Below are 20,649 nucleotides of genomic sequence, written 5' to 3'. Positions count from 1 at the left end.
TCTGTATTTGTGAGTAGTCTCAGCTACTAGAAAAAGTTTGGTGAACAAGTTCTTTCCTAAAAAAAAATATAAATCTAGTCTTTATTACACTGTGCTATATGGTCAAGGAACCTAGAATTTCCTAACACAAACCTATTTCCTAACTAAAACCTATTTCGATCACTAAAATGCTTGCAGAGACTTAATACTGCAAAAGTCTGTTCATGTAATCTTTTCATCCAACCAACTTCACCCTTACAGGCATTCTGACTATTCTATTCTAATAAACTAAACTTTGTCAAATCCTTCATTATACCATTAGGCAGTCAGTTTAGTCCTTGACATGACTTGGACTGATCAAAACAGTATCTTCCCAGATACTACCTAGGCATGGCTTGAAGTGAATATGGAGGCCAAGAGAATTTCCAGCTACTAGTTTGAATGCAGATGCCATATTCTGAAGGGTAAGAAAATTTAGTAATGGATAATTAGATAGGGCTTATTTGTGCCACTTATTTGTGCCAGTTGGTCTCAAAGTCAGAGAGAAGGTCTTGACACTATTTAGTTTACTGCTACTGATATAGCTATGTGTCCTGATTTCTCTGAATACGGCTTTTTTTTTTTTTTTTTTTTTTCTGCCCAGAGGAAAAGGAATTTATCAAGGTGGGAAAAGAGGAATTTGACCATTTGTATTGGATTCCCAGAAGTACAGCTGCTCCATCATAGAAAGAACAATTAAAGGAAAATGAAACAAAACCAATTAAAACTCTCTCCAGTTGCACAGAGTCAAAATCATCAGGAATGCATGGGAGTGTTCACAGAGTTTATCAGTAAGTGTTTAATACACCTGACACATTTACAGCACGTTGAACTGGCTGCACTTGTATTCAGTCTCCACATGGTGTGTGCAGAATATGATAGGTTCAACTGATCAAGCACTGCATAGCTCACAGTGTGTTCGCTCACATTTCTCCTTGGGATTTTGGAGATAGCACAAAAAAAAAAGAGGTTTGGCATTGGCGAACTGGCCTAAATGTTTAGGTTACTGTTTAGAAGCTTCATAGTGAAATCTGGTTCATGGTGCAAAAGCTGTCATTGACTTCAGCAGGACCCAGATTTCTCTCTTTCTGGTATTGCGACAACTGTTGCTGCGTAATTATGCTGAAATGTAGAAAGTGCCTTGGCTGGGGAAAAAAATATAGGAGATTGTGGAAGAAGGATTAAATTAGAAGGGTGCTCAGGCTGTGCCACTGGACAAATGGTAGAGACAGGTGCCGTGTAGAAACAAGTATGCACAGAGGAAGAGGTGAGATGTCTTGTCACTCAGAGCAGCCTCAGAGCAGCCTGTTGTGGCACAAAGAAAGTGAAAAACAATCATGGCCGCTGGCGTATATCTTTGCTTACGGCGTTCTTGAATAGATTGAATAAAACAGTGGAAACAGAAAATTATGTTCCAACCTGCATGTAATCAGTTAAGAAGAGTATATATAATATGAAAACCAAGTTGATACTCTAAAGAGTGGTAAATATTCATCTTTCACACAACATAAATATGTATCACTGCACCACTTGGAACTACTTCAGTATATTAAAATGTTTCTCATCATATTAAGTAACCTACTAGTAAAATGTGTCTTAAAAATGTAGGTAATTCAAACATATTCACTACTGGATACTTCCGCACATTTCAGATTAATTTTCATAACAAATTTAAATTTTAAAACTATTTATAATCTCTTTAAACCTGTGTTAAACCAATTTGAATATAAGGTACTACTTACTATGATGTCGTTATCAGCCTGAAGTACTTCAATACACTTTTATGTATCATTTGCATCACTGAAAATATCTAATTAATGCATATTTGAAAATTGTAATATTAATTTCTTCATTGAAAAAGTACTTGTAATGTGTTGCAGTTCAACATTATTACATAGAACACTACCAAAATCATACAAGTATATATTCTGAAGTCTTATTTCAAAGCATATCCACTGGCTTTGTCAACCTTTTCTTGTATCATTTAATGCTCTAGTGAAAGAAACAGATTACCATTGATAGTATTTAGAACTGCTGAAAGTGTTTTTTCTACAACTGCTACAGAGAAGAAAGTTCCAAATTAGAGTTTGGTATTTCTTTTCACAGATTAAAAAAAAAAAAAGCTTCTGTGCAATAATGTTCAATTATGGGAAAATATTACAGAACTCGGAGGGTTGTGATCAGCGGCACAGAGTCTAGTTGGAGGCCTGTAACCAGTGGTGTCCCCCAGGGGTCAATACTTGGTCCTATTTTGTTTAATATATTCATTAATGACCTGGATGAGGGGACAGAGTGTATCCTCAGCAAGTTTGCTGATGATACCAAACTGGGTGGGGTGGCTGACACCCCAGAGGGCCGTGCTGCCATCCAGCGTGACCTAGACAGGCTGGAGAGCTGGGCAGAGAAGAACCTAATGAGGTTCAACAAAAGCAACTGGAAGGTCCTGCACCTGGGGAGGAAGAATGCTAGGCACCAGTACAGGTTAGGGGCGGACCTGCTGGGAAGTAGCTCGGAGGAGAAGGATCTGGGGGTTGTGGTAGACAGTAAATTATCCATGGCCCAGCAATGTGCCCTTGTTGCCAAAAAGGCCAATGGAATCCTGGGCTGCATAGGGAAGAGTGTGGCCAGTAGGTCGAGGGAGGTCATTCTCCCCCTCTACTCTGCACTGGTGAGGCCACAACTGGAATACTGTGTCCAGTTTTGGGCTCCCCAGTTCAAGAGGGACAGGGAACTGCTGGAGCGAGTCCAGCAAAGGGCAACTAAGATGATTAAGGGAGTGGAGCATCTGCCTTATGAGGGAAGGCTGAGAGAGCTGGGACTCTTTAGCCTGGAGAAGAGAAGGCTGAGGGGAGACCTTATTATGGCATACAAGTATCTAAAGGGTGGGTTGAAGGAGGATGGAGCCAGGCTCTTTTCAATGGTTCCAAGTGACAGGACGAGGGGCAATGGGCACAAGTTAGAACATAGGAAGTTCCGTTCAAATACACGGAAACACTTCTTTACGGTGAGGGTGACAGAGCAGTGGCACAGGCTGCCCAGGGAGGTTGTGGAGTCCCCTTCTCTGGAGATTTTCAAGACCCGCCTGGATGCAGTCCTGAGTAATGTGCTCTGGGCAATCCTGCTTTGGCAGGGGAGTTGGACTAGATGATCTCTAGAGGTCCCTTCCAACTCTGAAAACTCCGTGATTCCGTGATTAACATGTGGAAGTAAGTTTAACATTTATCACTTTTCCCCCTGCGCAGTTATTTCAGGTTCGACAAAATCATGCAAGTGGAATGTAGTAGTGAAATAGAAAAACTCTTCTTTTTTAGCTCAAATGGGAAAAAAAATATACTTCAGAAGTAGATAGTAACAGCTTAAGCAAAGGAAAGGTGACAAATGCTGAAACAAAAGATGGAACGGATTTGTACTTTGTCAAAGGAAAGTGACAAAATTCATTAGAAAAGAGTGTCCAAACTAAAAATGGGACAGTCATTATATTACACATAATTTGAGCTATTAGAATTTTACAACATGTTTTAAGTTTTACTTTGTTTTTTTTTTAATGATAGTTTGAAAGTGTTGGAAATTGAACTTTGTTCTCAAATAACATATTGGCTTTGTCTAACTAAACAAAATTGAATGTGCTCATAAAATCATGAACTTTTTGTCTCAAATCACACTATGTGTTACAACAATTAAGAAATATTTGCGGCAATAAAGAGGCTACTTAAAAGGAAGAGAACAGTTGATTAATTTACTAACCTTTGATTCTAGGTAGCACAGTTTTTAAATGCTAGCTGAGGTCACAAAAAACCATTAATCTAACAATATCCTCCCATTCCCCACTAATCTGCTTTATAAAACACCTCTAGAATTTACAACAGCTGGCATTTCCTGGCAATTAGGCTTTCAGAATATTTTAATTATATTATTTTAATATATTTTTACTTGCTGACCTCTGGAAAAAGCAGTCATTCACTTGATTTAGGTGTCTGGTCTTATTTGTGCGAGTCAACTATGTTGCAGCTTAGACATTGAAGCCATTCTGACTTCACTTTGACTTTCCTTGCAATTTTCACTCAGAAATAGAAGTTTACATGGAATGTTGTCAGGTGCACATGCAATGTTTGTGTCTTGTGAACTTGGTAATTAAATCATACTTACATTGCCTTGTGGTACCTCACTGTGTTCTGAAAAAGTAGATAATTTTGCCTTTGTTCCTCTGGCTAACTTCAAAATTTCAAAAATTCCTGGATCTACCTATTGTAATCAACTGAGTCTGATGCTCCATAAGCAGTTGAAAATAATCAATCCACATTATTCTGCACATGTATTATACTCACATATGACATTTCAGTAATTCACCTTCTTATTTTTTGTTTTGTATTGCTATAGGAATGACCTGACTTGCAATACTGGAAGTTCAACACTGTAGTTTTCCTTCAACTCAAATTAAACTTAATTACCTGTGACCTCAGTTCATGATCACCTTTAACATCCAATAGTTAACAAATAGTAATTCTCATTTTATCACAGTTGAAAAAAAGAAAAAAAAAAAACACACACACCAAACCAAAACCTCTCAAAGAATCTAAATTTAGTGTGTTTTTTATACCATCTCCGACTAAATTCTCCTCTTCCAGCAATACCGTTGTTTGAACAAGGTTGTCTACCCCCACCTAGTGGGCAACATATTTCATGAACCCGTGAAAGAGCAATGAGTACACCTTGCAAAACTGAGAGACAGCAATTGCTCCAATTGCAATTAAATAATGAATACAGCTTACAACATCTGCATGGAATAAATAATTGAGGCTTATGGGTTCTGTTGATAGCTGTGGTTTAAAGTGGGCTTTAAACGGTACTAGCCAGCCTTATTGCACGTTGTAGGTGTTGTTTCACCTTTGTAGAACTCATTGCCTAAAAAAACCTGCAAGCTTTCTCCAAAGAGTTATCACACCTCTACAGTCAGCAAATACCTGTGAATATTTTCCACAAGCTGTGTCATTAAAAGAGGGTGGAAAAAAAATCTATCAATAATACCCTTGAAGAATTCTTTGCACCTTTCTATTATTGAAATGTTGAATATCAGAATCTGCCTTATCTCAGTGATTACCTCTCATCTGGTCTGGTGAATAGAGTTCAAATTCTGCAGTACAAATGAGCTAGAGTTTAGGGAGATTCTTGCCTATTAAAGTGGATGCAATCTGCGTTGTAAGGTTACAGGAGCAGGAAAGTGTGGAGATATGGGCATCTTTGAATTCTTACCTCTCTGTCTCCTCAAACTGAAAGCAACTTCATCTGCTTTGAAGCCACAGGGTAAAACATGTTTTCAAGGAACTGAGCAGTTCTTATTCTCTTTGAAACAATGAGAATGAGGGAAATGGAGGTGATGTTTGCCTGTTCTACATTGCATTGAGGGCACTTGTTGAGCAAGTAAGACTCCCAGATTTGGTTTTCTCTTTGTTTACAGAGTGTTTTAAACTCCACTGACAGGGTCACTTGTCTTTAAATTGCTCTGTTTCTAGGCTTCTCAGTCAAGTATTCCTGGCTGCAGAGTGGCACAGCTTCAAAAGGAGGAAAGATGAGGACACGGAGCACCCCATAACATTGTGATCATGGCATTCATTGACTATGTCTATTCTACTAAATTACGCAGGGCCAGGATATATGGTTTAATACTGGCACTTTCTCATCTATATCGTTCCATCAACAGCATGGTTTCAGCATGGTTTTGGCCCATACCAGCACATACCATACTAGCACTCTCCCAGGCATGACTCAAGACATAGCAAGACCAGGGTTTTTCCCAGTTAAACTGGGACCTTGTGGTCCCAGTTATGAATGGGACCACAAGGAGAGTTTCACCGTAAGGACAAGAGGTATGCCACACCACTTACTTTTGTGGTCCTTGTGCATTCTATTCGCTGGTACGGAATAGATAGAGGAGATGGAATTTCAGACCTTTCCAGGTTAAGGAGACCCGATCCAAGTACTATGCTGTCTGCAGTGTGCTCTTACCACTGAAGTGTTTTCCAGAAAGGTAGAGTTTTTGCCTGCTTGTATTTTAAGTGAAAAGAGTCACCTGTGCATACGAACTGAAGTGGAAGTTGAAAACCCTAAATCCCAGTTGCACAGAAGCAGCTAAGCCAGATCCTGCTGAAAGGCACTTTCAGATGCACCTCTGTCTTTGATGCTTTTTTTATTCTTTCTGCCAAGAAAAACATCCCAGAATTCAGCATTCCGGTCAGTTTTCTCTGCATCAGCCTCAGTCTAATTGCATCGCATCCCGGAGGCGTAGGTACAGGGATACCTGTAACACTTCAGTGAGAAAACTGAATTATAATCTCAGAGTTAGGTGCATAGTTTACAGACTTTATAACTCAGAGTGTCACAAGACATAAGTCTACTTATTCAACTGATACAGATATGTTAGCAATATTGCCAAGACATAGGCTTGAAGATTAAGAGGTGACAATATGAAGGTTTTCAAAGTGGTTTGTAGGTTTTTTTTAGTGTTTAGATGTTTAATGTCTACTTGTAATATTAAGTGCCTCAGGTCTTAGCATAGTGAGTGTGTATTCACAGTCCTAATGAGTCAGTCTTGTTTTCTAATATGGGAAATGTATTTAAAAGATCAGTAAAATATTCAAGGTGTTTTGGTTTTTTTTTGTTTCATTTTCATTTATCATTTTTAGTCATATATTTCTTTAAAACATACTAGAAAATTGAAAGAATTTATTTAGCCAAATAGATAGCGATAAGCAATCTGGGGTAATGGGCATTCAGGATGGTGAACAAAAATATTTGAAATAAAGAGAATACTTAGGTAAGAGAAGGGACAGAAATCTTATGCTTAGAGTGACTATCAGTTGTATTTAATCTATTTTTCATGATGCCTTTATGTGTCATAGATTCATAGTGTAAAACAAACACTAATAGATTTTGCTGTTGTATCAGCAGCTGGCAGTAGTCACATGAGAAGATACAGATTCTCTTCTATATTTCTCTTGCTTTTATATTTTCATGGCTTTAAAAAGTTCATCCTTGCTGAGTGTGACAGAATTTTGCTCTGGAACTCTGCTTATCCATTAAAACAGACAAATAAAGTTTTAGGGCTGGTTTGTACCTGAAATGCACCTTTGATATATCTATGAACAGGTTTTGTGATTTTTCAGTCACTATACAAAAAAAAAAAAAAAAAAAAAAGAAAAAAAAAAAAAAAGAAGCCTGTAAAGATAGTTCCTAAATCTTTTCAGCTGTAAAAAAGCTGTATCTCCATCTTACAGGATGTATATTCTCAGGACATAAGAGGAAATGTTCATCAGTGGAAGGACAGCATAAAACCCTTCAGTAAAATTTTCATTAAGTACCTTTTCTCATGTTTGGTTTAAGGAACCAGCATTCCCAAAAGCCTAATTACACTCTAGATGCAATCTATGACCTTTTATAATTGCAAATCATTTAACACTTGAGGTTTAACCTACTGATCATTAGTAGATGTCATACATAATTCTAACACACATAATGTGTGTTATGTGAAATTTGTTGAGACTTTGGATGTAAACTCAATATGAAAAAGTCAAATGTATTAAAGAAAAGCATCTTCAAAAACTACTTAGGAATTTATTTTAAAATAACAAAAACTCATATAAATTGTGAAAGTGATCTGACACAGTGACAAAGCAGCAACAATGCTTTTTAATATGGTGTCTGTAAACACAAAATGTCAGGCTACAAAATATTGAGGCTTTTTTATATTACCTCCCTTGTCAAACTGCAGACCATTGTTTACAAGCCATGAAATTATTTCATCAAGAAATGCTGAGTCCCCTTTCCTATCAAGGGGAAAAGGAACTTTGCCAAGCAAAAGAAATCTGCTTTTAGTAACAATAAAGAATATCTTTCTGCCTAGATTGATTCAAAGATCCTGCAGTAGGTAATGAATTAGAAGTTCTCCATTTCATTTTGTCCTTTTTGTCATACATCAGTGTGCATTTCAAGCAATTTAATTCTTTTGCAATGCAGTCTGTAAGGAAAGAGAGCTTTGGTTTAAAAAACAACAATGCAGAATGTAAAAACTTTTGACCACTCTAATTATTTATTGACCTAACAGTCATTCTTAGAGACAATAGCAAACACTTGTAAAGTAGTATTCAATAGAACATACAGGGTCATGAGATCAAGGATTAGGAGATTTTACCTGCAGAGCTAATGCTGAATTACATTAAATAAGGACCCGGGGATTTGGTCCATGGGCATGTAATTTAGACATTATTAAACTTCACTTATTGAATGTTCTATCTTATTATAGGTTTACTAAGAAAGAAACAGTGTAATTTTAAAATCAGTCAAGAGCATTCTGGGTTCAAAGTGCTGTAACTGTCATATGAAACAACAGAAAGAACCTCAGTTTTACAAATTAATAAAATAAAGCATAAAAGACAAGCAATTCTCCATACTTGTTTGAAAAATCAGTAATACAGGAGTCTGATGTGCACAGGTCTTTTCCTGTTCCTCCAGTTCCCTATATCACTAAAACAATGTCACAACAGTCAGCTGCAGGCCCTCTTCTTTTTTGGAGGAGAAGGACTAGTTTGATTTCCTACCTAATAAAAAACACTACTGAAAACCTTGTCATAACAAAAACAATACAAAAAATCCAACTGCATCACCACAGCCACTTAGAGAGGGTTATCTTTTCCTCTGTTAGTGTGTTCTCTTGCTATTGTGGCTGTGCTGCAGTTTTCATAGTTACATTAAAACATTCAGGTTTTCCATATTTTTTCAACACATACGTACCATGGAATATAGGTGAAGGGGATATGTTAATTTTGGACTATATTAAGGCTAAGATAAGGATCCATCAGTATAAAGGTAGTTTGCTTCCACATTTACCCCATGCAGCACTACAGGCTTGGGGAACAGCGGCTGAAAAGCTGCCCAGCAGAAAAGGATCTGGAGATGTTGACTGAGAGTCAGCTGAACATGAGCCAGCAGTGTGCCCAGGTTATTCCTTTATTCATTAAGGAAGGAAAGCATGTTGTGTACTGGGTGCTCTGCACTTCAGAGATAGAGCAAAAGCAGCCAGGTACATATTTTCATTGGGTTTTTTGTAAGTAGGATGAATCTGCTCACTCACAGACACCTTCTCAGCTGGTTTTTGTGTTGCACTCCTATCTTTACATGGCTTTCATCCATTTATACCCCTTAGAATGAGGTGATATAACCCCTTATTTTTGGCCTTCTCATGAAGGTTTATATTTGTAGAATCACTAATAATATGTATTAGTAGAATCACGCATGAACCTGGAGTTTCTTAGGACGTCTCAAGCAGATTAAGTCATTTTAAAACAATGCTGCTGCAGTTAAAGATAGGCCACCCACACCCTGCAGTTTCCTTCGGCCATGCCTTCCTTCCACCCCTTGCGTGCGGAAAAAAAAAAAAAAGGAAAAATTTGTCAGTATGAGGAAAGCAACAGAAACATGCAATCAGGGTACAAGATACAGACTGGGGAGCAGTAGGGTGGACACTTCCAGCCCTACTTCAGAGCAGGATTATGGCAGCTCAAAGAGGTTGTTATGGCTCTTCATGCAAAGCTATATGGAGTTAAAGATAAGAAAGAAACTTTTAAAAGAAATATTTCATGGTTTGAAATGTACTAATTTTGTCTCTTGCAAAATGGCCAATGTTTCCCTTTTCATGAAGTTTCCTCCAGTTTTGTTCTAGCTGTCAAGGCCAGGGTCTCTCAAGGGGCCGCCAGCCAGAGCCCATCCCACCATCCCAGCCAGAAGCAGGGCAGCCAGAGGGCACCAGGCACCTTACCGGGGATGGGGAGAGACCAAGGCTGGGACATGGGCCCATGGGTGGGCCTGGCTCAGGGGGTCCATGGCCAGGCAGGGCAGGGCTGTGAGGAGCTGGAGACAGGCCCTGCTGTGGCATCAGTGGGACAGGGGCTGACAGCCCCGGAGGGCTGAAATGGGGTCCTGGCCCACAGGCACGGTGCGGGCAGCCCTGGGGTGTGGGCAAGGACAGCAAAGGCTGGTGGTACACTTGGGGACCTTCAAAATTAGGAGCTTTATCTGCAGTAATTGTTCAGGCTATGTTTTTCAGAAGAGGGAGAAGCAGAGGAGCGCAAACAGGTAGGAACTGAAACATGCGATGAGTCTCCTTACATGTGAGCTGAATTCAGGTTTCCACCAGTGTGGGCTTTATGAGGAAATGCATTCACACAATCTTTCTTGCCAGAAGGAACTGTGAAGTTGTTAAAATATTGTAAAGAGCTCAGCAGTACCCTTTTTGGGTTTTCTCCTTTGGCACTAGGTATAAGGGAGTTAAAATTTACACAGATCTTGGTGCTTGTGGAAAGTTTCTGAAAGGCTACTCATCCTTGGGCAAAATCTGTCTGTTTACAGATGGGTACATCATCAAAAGCCTTACACCACTCCTTGTGAACTGCCTTTATTAAAACTACCTCTGAGAGTGAGACTACAAACTGGTAGTCCTTGAAGCCTTTGGGCTCTGACTGGTGAACAAAGGTAAGTAACCTCGTGTAGGACAACTCCTCATGCATCCTGGAGCCTGCAGCCCCTCTGTGTGACCCAGACTGTCCACCTCCCTCTTCCTCTTCTTCCATAATGGTGGGTAATTTTGCCACCCTGGTAGCGCAGTGCCGCTGTGCTTGGGGACACTGCCTGCTCAGGGCTGAACCGTCTGCACAAGGTTTACTGAATAGATTGATTTTAAAGTAAATGTATGCATTTGTTTGGGTGGAGGGAATGTTAGGCAGTTTTATTACAAATGTTGAAGGAGTGGGGAGGAATGTAGGGGCAGAGTTACGCTCTTGTTGGGCAAGTTTTATTCTCTTCTTTTTTATCCCTATTTGGAAAGGAATGGAAAAGGACAAACAATCTAGAAAAGATGGAGAGACCTCACATGCCCACCCAGAGGGAAGATGGAAAAGAGAAAGCAAAGAGCAAAGCATTAGGCTATGAGTTTCTTCTCTGCTTTTTCTCACAGAAAGGAAGCCAGATGAGGTAATGTGAAAAGCAGCAGCACCAACTAACCATAAAAGAAAAAGGCCTGGCTGTATTTTGACCTGAAAATAATGACAGGTGATGTAGACAGGGTTTAAGGCACAGAAACAGCAACATCCTGGAGGTCTAATGTGAATTACCACCATGGGGGGAGCATATACAAATAAAGAAAATCAAGATTCTGTGGCTATGACAACTTTCTTGGAGCATGTCCAGCAGCCTCCTTGGGGCTCAGTAAGTTCAAATAGTAAACCTTGCTGTGCCTGGACAGGCCAAGCAGACTCCCAGGGGTTCCTTGAATATATAAGACAGAGAGAAAAAACAGAAGCAATGGACAGCTCATACAAAATCACAGTCACTGTCAAAACAAAATATCAGAGTCTCTTCTCAAGATATATTACTTTTATGAGATAGCAGTGGGCCAGTATCCCAGTGCAGTTAACATACTCAGCTGGACGGTTGAAGACCCAAGTTTAGATCCCTTTTCTGAATCAGACAAAGACAGATGTAGTGTCAAAGTTGGTCTAAATATCAGCATGAAAGCTAAGCACCTGCTTATTGAGCACTGCAATGACTATCATTCTTGTTGGAGTGGGTTCACTCTGTAAGGCCAGTTTAAATATTCTGCGAGTCAGAAACTCATACTAGTGCATGATCTTTTGGGTTTTATCCAATATATTCACTAGAAAAGGTTGTGATATCAGTTAGGAGTTCTTTTTCAGTGACTGTCCAATTATTTCTATGACATATTAACTGATTTCCTTCCTCCACCTCACCATTCTTCAACCTTAACACTGAATTACAGGTACCATTACAGGTGTTGGTATGGCTTCATAGAATCATAGACTCATAGAATCATCTAGGTAGGAAGGGACCTTTAAGATCATCAAGTCCAACCATTAACCTCACACTGCCAAGTCCACCACCATGTCCCTAAGCACCACATCTACATATCTTTTAAATACCTCCAGGGATGGTGACTCCACCACTTCCCTGGGCAGCCTGTTCCAAAGTTTGATAACCCTTGCAGTGAAGAAATTTTTCCTAATATCCAATCTAAACCTCCCCTGGCACAACTTGAGGCTGTTTCCTCTTGTTCTATCATTTGTTACTTGTGAGAAGAGACCAACCCCCACCTCTCTACAACCTCCTTTCAGGTTGTTGTAGAGAGCGATAAGGTCTCCTCTCAGCCTCCTTTTCTCCAGGCTAAACAATCTCAGTTCCCTCAGCCACTCCTCATATGAATTGTGCTCCAGACCCTTCACCAGCTTTGTTGCCTTTCTTTGAACACGCTCCAGCACCTCAATGTCTTACTTGCAGTGAGGGGCCCAAAACCGAACACAGTATTCAAGCTGCAGCCTTACCAGTGCTGAGTACAGCAGGACAATCACTTCCCTGGTACTGCTGGCCATAGTAGTCCTGATACAGGCCAGGATGCTGTTGGCCTTCTTGGCCACCTGGGCACACTGCTGGCTTATATTCAGCCGGCTGTCCACCAACACCCTCAGGTCCTTTTCTGCCGGAGAGCTTTCCAGCCACTCTTCGCCAAGCCTGTAGTGCTGCATGGGGTTCTTGTGACCCAAGTGCAGCACACGACACTTGGCCTGGTTGAATCTTGTACAGTTGGCCTCAGCCCGTCATCCCCAGCCTGTCCAGATCTCTCTGTAGAGTCTTGCTACCCTCAAGCAGATCAACACCCCTACCCAACTTGGTGTTGTCTGCAAACTTACTGAGGGTACACTCAATCCCCTCCTCCAGGTTGTTGATAAAGTTATTAAAAAGAACTGTCCCCAGTACCAAGCCCTGGGGAACACCACCTGTGACTGGCGGCTGACTGGCTTTTACTCCATTCACCACAACTCTCTGGGCCTGGCCATCCAGCCAATTTATTACACAGTAAAGAATATGCCCATCCAAGCCATGAGCAGCCAGTATCTCCAGGAGAATGCTGTACGAAATGGTGTCAAAGGCTTTACTAAAGTCCAGGTAAACAACATCCACAGCCTTTTTCTCATCCACTAAGTAGGTCACCTTATCATAGGAGGCGATCAGATTAGTCAAGCAGGACCTGCCTTTCATGAACCCGTGCTGACTGGGCCTGACGTCCCGGCTGTCCCGCACATGCTGCCTAATGGCATTCAGCATGATCTGGTCCATAACCTTACCAGGCACCAAGGTCAGACTGACAGGCCTGTAGTTCCCTGGATCATCCTTCTGGCTCTTCTTGTGGATACGCATCACATTTGCTAACCTCCAGTCCTCTGGAACCTCCCTGGTTAGCCAGGACTGCTGCTAAACGATGGAAAGTGGTTTGGTTGAGCCCTTGCGCCAGCTCCCTCAGTACCCTTGGATGGATCCCATCCAGCCCCATAGACTTGTGTGTGTCTAAGTACTATGGCAGGTTGCTAACCATTTCCTCTTGGATTATAGGGGCTTCATTCTGCTCCCTGCCCCTATTTACTAGCTCAGGGGGCTGGGTACTCAGGGAATCACTGTTCCTACTACTAAAGACTGAAGCAAAGAAAGCATTAAGTACCTCATCCTTTTCCTCATCCTTGGTCACTATGTTTCCGCAGCTGTCTAATAAAAGATGGAGATTATCCTTAGTTCTCCTTTTATTGCTAATATATATCTAGAAACATTTTGTATTGTCCTTAACATCAGAAGCCAGATTAAGTTCCAGTTGGGCTTTGGCCCTTCAAATCTTCTCCCTACATAGCCTCACAACATCTTTGTAGTCCCCACAAGTTGCCTGCCCCTTTTTCCAAAAATCATAAACTCTCCTTTTTACCCTGAATTGCAAACATAGCTCTCTGTTCAGCCAGGCTGGTCTTATACCCTGACGGCTCAATTTTTGGCACATGGGGATGGCCTGCTCCTGCACCTTTAAGACTTCCTTCTTGAATAACATCCAGCCTTCCTGAACTCCTTTGCCCTTCAGGACTGCTTCCCAAGGAACTCTGTCAACTAGGCTCCTGAATAGACCAGTCTGCCCTCCAGAAGTCCAGGGTGGCAGTTCTGCTGACCTTCCTCCTTACTTCTCCAAGAATCAAAAACTCCATCATTGCATGATTGCTATGTCCAAGATGGCCTCTAACCCCCACAAATCCTTCTCTATTCACAGAGATCTCTGTTCAGATCTCTTCAATCAAAGTAGCGAACTGAATCCACGTCTCTCAGTCTTGGAGGAATGCTTTAATTCTCAAACTGTTGGATAAAGTATATATTCAATGAATCCACTTTTATTTACCTTTGGATTTCTTACAAGAATGCAACAGCAAATATTTTATTTTCAGTTCAGATGGAACAATCCATTCAATACCAAATTATACAAAATTGTACATCTCTCTGCATGATAAACAGTGCTGTTTGCTGTGTTCAATGAAAAAAAAAAAGACATGCAACAACCGATCTTTAAATAACAAATTGTGGGCATTTAAAAATAGCACACTGAATCTGAACAGTATGTTTGAGGTTTACAGCATCTAAAAGATACAGCAGGGTGTGTTGTTTTGAATGTCTGCAGGTGTGAATAATTAAAAAAACACATTTATGTGTCTTTGATTACATGATCGTTCTCATAGCTGCAAGTGATTCCAATCAGCTACACTGAGAGGTGATGGGACCTTTATAAATAGCATGTACAGTGAGTTTGTGTAACCTCTGTGTAGTTTGGATCTCCTTCTTAGCGTGCACGCTGCTGAACAATAATAAACATATAAAAATACACTTCACACATTTTAAGAACCTCTTTTTCCTCTTATTGTACTGAAGCCTTCAAAATAGCTATCCTTACAATGTTAAATAGTTGTGCAATAGCAATTTCCTTCCTCCAAACTGATCCAAAACACACTGACATTGTAGATGTCTCAATGACAATTTAATTATAATAAGCCAGCAGATATCTATTGTCTTGATAAGCAAAAAAAAAAAAAAAAGCAAACCAAAAAACCCTGCATGAATTCCCCCTTCCCTTTTGTATCCCTTTAAAAAGGAAAGGAAAAAAAACAAACAAATCTCTGACACAGTTTTGTATTTCTTTACCTTATTCATTTCAAAGAACAATTCCTCATTCACAAACCAAAGCCTCCTTATGAGCAATACCTCTGGTGACATGCTATTGTACTCAAGTACAATCAACATTTGACAACTCTCGAGCATTAGTCTTTGCCTTCCCTGAGCCCACCTTTTCTTGGTTAACCTTCTGCTTCTTTAGTGATGTAGTGACATGCTGATCCATAAACTTTTTATGCTTCCAATGGGTCTACACTTACCAGTTGTGTAGGTGACCTTATCTGTCCACCCATCACTCAGTTGGTTTTGTTAATGCGCCAGTACCTGGAGACTCTCAAGGAAATAAGGGATCCAATACCCCAAACACTTTATAAGTTTCCCATGCTTGAATAAGTTAAATTGTCTCAACACGCACGACAGACATAGCAGATGATAGAAACTTACAAGGGTCGAAGGAGAAATGACCAAAATGACTCATTTGAGATCTTTCAGGAATCAATAAAAATAGAATTTGGATCACAGTACCCGGTCTCATCAGCATGATGCTACAGTATAAGCTACCTGTCTACATTCACTTCATTAAAGATGTCTTAAGGGTCAACAAGGTTTTCTGATATAGACTTATCAGGTGGGTGTCCATAAAACAGGAGGTGATCAACAGAAAAAATAAGTTGACTCCTCACAAAAATCAGGAGTTAGTCTTGTCGTTTTTCACATCTTAATTCTTCCAGGAACACTTGCCCTCTCCTAGATAGGATCTTTTTACTAAAGTGGTAAGAGTGGTCTTTGGTAAAATATTTCTGTTGAATAAGCGGGAAGGATTATTCTTGACAAAGTGAGTATACAAAAAAAATGAAAAAGGGGTGTATGGAATCTTAAAAATAAAGTTACATTTTTTGGTGATTTTTGTTTTTGCCAGAAACAGAAAGAAAAAGCCCTATTTTTGTTTCTGTTTCTGGTGCTTGGGGGGTTTTATTGCTTTAACGTGTGAAAAATAGTTGATGATTTTCAAGCTGTTTTAGCCTGACTCTCTGTTGAGTTGATCTGTATAGATGAGGAAACACCAGCCTAAGGAAAATATTGTGATAACCTGGCTATATTTAGTCACTAACCTTTGTGTGGTTGCCCAAGAGGCTTGCTCCTCTGCCCCTTGAAGTCAGATCCAGATACAGAATCAGGTCAAACAGCAACTTCAGCACCCTAATATCAGAATTCACATCCTAGAGCCTTTGAAGTGTTATGGTTGGCCACTTTTTCATAAATTATATAAATAAATTGCACATGATCCTTTACTTCTGTCACTGAGCATGCACTGATATTACCCCAACTCTTGCAGATTCCATAATCGCAGCAAGTAGGCAGAACCCTACAGAGAATTAGAAAATGTTGGAGCAGTAGTATTGAGTTTTCTAAACAAATATCCTCCTGCTGCCACCCCAGAAGGACGTTGCCCTCTCGCAGGGCCTGTGAGAGCTGTAAATTCCAAGCAGATGTCTTGAATACCCCAGGGTGTGTAAAATAGCCTATGTTTAGGCAACTCAGTCTGTCCTCGCTAGTCTCAGAAAGGTACACCAACCATATCAAAAAGCAAACACCAGGATATTATGTTTTCACTTGCCCTCTTTTATCAAGTAGCCTTTGGCTGGACAGTTAAATATTAAGAATGTCAGGTCCCAATACATTTTGCTGTCTGGGAAAGATACACACTAACATGCTACACATAAAATAGCCCTTCCATCAAATAAGCCTGGGGCTAAAAAAGCTCTTTCTATTCCTGCTATGGAATATCCACCATATCTGTGTGAATTAAGTAAATATTCACTGGGCCAAATAAAGAGAAAATTTAGAGATTGACCAGGTATCCATTCATTCTTTCTTTATGACAGTGAATATTTCATTAGCTTTACAATGCACAATGACTCCACAGCAGAGACTGAAGTACATAACAGTCATTCAGAGCTACCGGTGGTCTAGCCCTGGAATTAGTTAAAGCTGAGTCCAAGTCCCTTTCCTAATTTGAAAACAGGTTCCCTCAGGGAGTCCCAAACTGAAAGCAAGATGCTTAGTAAAAAGTAATTGGGAGAAAATAGGGTCCCAGCATAATCCTTTTCTGGGACTGCCTTTTGCCCAAGAAGATCTCACCTCGTCTGAATGTTTATCTCCCACTACAGAGTAATGGGGATTACACATTCCAATAGGAATTCTTACATAGCCAACATTAATTACCCCTATGTATCAATTACTGATCTTTGGATGAAGATATTGGTACTAAATATACCTTTTCATATAGAATTGTATATAAACCAAGGTTTACGCAACTCATTAATAATGTAGGGTTTTTTGTCCGCTTACCTTCTATGATACAATTATTTGTGAAGCCTGTAGCTTTGAGGTAGTCACAAGTCTGCAAAGATGAAAGAAAAGGTCAATACATTTTCTACCACCTGTCATCATTATCTTCTGTTAAATTCTGATAGACTCTAAAGTAAATGCAAGCACATGATATCATTTACACCTATGAAATTAGATTATCTACATCAGTTACTTTTATCTATGCCTTGTATCACTAATCACAGGCAACCCATGTGTAAATGAGACAGTGTTTAATAGCTCATCTTTAGTAGGATAGCATGTTGGTACCACAATAAATTCTCCCTTATCGCATCTTGGTGATGAACTAACATGTATGCCAAGTATAATTTAATTTTATTATCTTAATGTTATTATTTTTAGAGACATAAGAAAGGTGCTTAAATAAACAAACAAAAAGTGCTCATGGAGAATATCCATCCTAAGATTACCAGTGCTTCTCTAACAGACACATCCAAGCCAAATTCAAGTCTCTATTGCTGAGCCAGCTTACAGCAGAATGGAATTTAGCTCATTTCATTCATAACATATTGAGCAAATGGTTACTATAGTGGGAATGCACTACCAAGGACCAAATGAAATACTACCATGATTCAGTCCCCTGTGCCATAAATATTTCTTCTCACAGCTAACATTCTTGTACTTTTTGCAATAAAAGGTAAGGACATCAAACTCCTAAAGATATTGGCAGCTCTGGGACAACTCTGATTGTCATCTGTACACATGAGCAGTAGTCAAGTCCTTTGCCATCCATTGGCAGATTTCCAGAGTCAGTGTGAGGCTTGCTACCTCTTCGTCGTGCTTAGCCCTAGGAGATGCATGGGCTATATCTGCATTAACAAGCAGCTACCCAAGGGGAGCAGATCTGTATAGAGGAGCAGCAGGTGCTAAGGATCCGGTGTGCACAACACATTTCAGGAAATTTTACTTCTGACTTGCTGCTTTGTTGACTGAGCAGTCAACTGGGCGTGAAGTGTATTAGGTGGCTCCCAAAGCGACTCATCTATTTTAGTTTCAGAGGAAAGAAGTCTAACTTATATGCCCAAGATCTTGTTGTGTCACAAAACAAAGCATGGTACCAGATACAGCTGGGAAATTTCCTTCAAACACACATTCCTGATCCAAACTGAAACACTAATGTAGACTCATCCTAAAGCTACTCTGACTCTTAGCAGAGGCGTCTCTCCCATTTACATGCAGGTGAAGTTGCAACTCTACAGGTCCCCTCCTCTGCCCTCATAACTGGGTTAAGAGCCAAAAGCAGATAATTTTGTAGCAACTAACTTCATAAGTATTTCTCATAGAGGAGGGACCTTCTTATAGGAAGGCACTACCCAGACTATTGAATCCAGTTCCCGAAGGCAATTACATCACAGATTATTTGTTAAGGAACAAAATACTGCTTATGAATCACCTTTTGACCTCCATATTCCCACTGGAATGTTGTGGGACTCTTGCATGGTACAGGATAACTTAATTAATTTAATACCATCATTGTCCACTAATGAAAACAGCTATGCTTCTGGTTCCCTCATTACCGCTCATTCCCCACATCCCTGCCCACACATACTGACCTACCATGTCCTCCCTTCCTTCCTTTTTCTAGACCTTTGCTGAACTTATTTACACCTTATACACCATGCTTATGTACTTGGCTTTCAGTCACTCCAGATCATCATATTCTCATTTGCATTTACTGAGGTTAAATTTACACTCTTTCAACATGGGTGACTTGTGTAACAGAACTGCTCACAGTACCTGTTAAATTGTAGGCTCCACACTCTGTTAATATTTTCCAAATCTAACTGGAAATATTTAGACTGACATTATCTAGGATCACATTTCCATTTTTACAACCATATGATATATGTTGCTCATAGTCAACCTGTAATCAATTAATGTGAAAAGTTCTTTTTCTTCCTCAGTAAATTCCAACTGCTCACATTTCCAGAGTAATGCTTAGAACGCTATTATTAGTTCCTAAGAGTCTTCTGAATTCCTTACTATTAAATTTCATTCATATTCATTAGACATGTTCTCAAGATCATACAATTTCTCTCGATACTCCAGCGAGCTTTCATTGTAGCAATGTCTCTGAACTTCAGGATACCAGCAAATTTAAACAACACATCGCTTCACTGATTTTAACATTCATGCTATTTTGATCTTTAGGGTATTCTGACACTAATATAATGATCCTGACATCACTATCTATTGTAATTTTCCTTTTAGCTAGTTATTTCTTATGCATTTCTCTGGTCTAATTAATGATTTTCTGTCTCTCTCATAATGAAGTGGTATTTTACTAAAATTCCAGAAGCATGGCATCTACCCTATTTCTTTAATTCAGAAAATAAGTTTATTAAAGAAAGTTACCAGGTTAGTCAGCCACTATGCTTGCTAAAATGATGTTGCACCATATTTCATCATATTGAACTGACTCATCATAATCATCATCATCATCATCATCATCATCATAATACCCACAGTGGAAATAATCAATACTTACATAGTACTCTGAATTGTTTAAAAGCAATAAAAATAGATATTTTATCATAGAAAAAAGGTGAATGCTTTTTAGATATTCTGGATTTAAAGACAAAATAAAAGTTACCTAAACCCAGTGCCAGCACTGGGAATGGAACTCGTTTCTTTTGAAGACCCAGGTTGATGTTCAGTTTTTCATTCCATGGAGCATACTATGACAAAATTTAGTAACAAGCTTGCACTTTATGAACTTCATGATATCTTATGGAATGGTTTAAGATTAGCATAAATTAAAAAAGTGACTGGATATTCTTTCAGTAGAAGATGTTGAACTGGCTTTTATGGTGCCAGGAAGAAGAGGGAAATAGAACAGAAATTAGTAGGGTTCATTGGGCCTCATGAATACCTGCCAGTTGGTCTGAAAACACAGTATCTGTCAAAATATTTTTTGTTTGTTTGACACATTTTACTAGCAGGGCTTCTGACTGAGCATAGATATTTATTTCCATCATTACCATAAAATTCTAATGCCATCTTACTTCGTCTCTGAAGATTATCAAGGTGAACTGATATGGATAGTTTTATAACAGCAAGAACGGTGGCTTTTACTGTTTAACAGGGGACTTAAAAATCTTCTTAGGAGAAGTTTTTATTTTTATTTTTTTTAAAATATAGATACAGCTGTAATTTCACAATATTCCACTCAGCCATTCCAGAATGGTTTCCTTCTAGGGATACTAA

The sequence above is a fragment of the Vanellus vanellus genome (genome assembly GCF_965231255.1).
Source record: "Vanellus vanellus genome assembly, chromosome: 3".
Classification (NCBI taxonomy): domain Eukaryota; kingdom Metazoa; phylum Chordata; class Aves; order Charadriiformes; family Charadriidae; genus Vanellus; species Vanellus vanellus.
Note: the sequence above shows the minus strand (reverse complement) of the source record.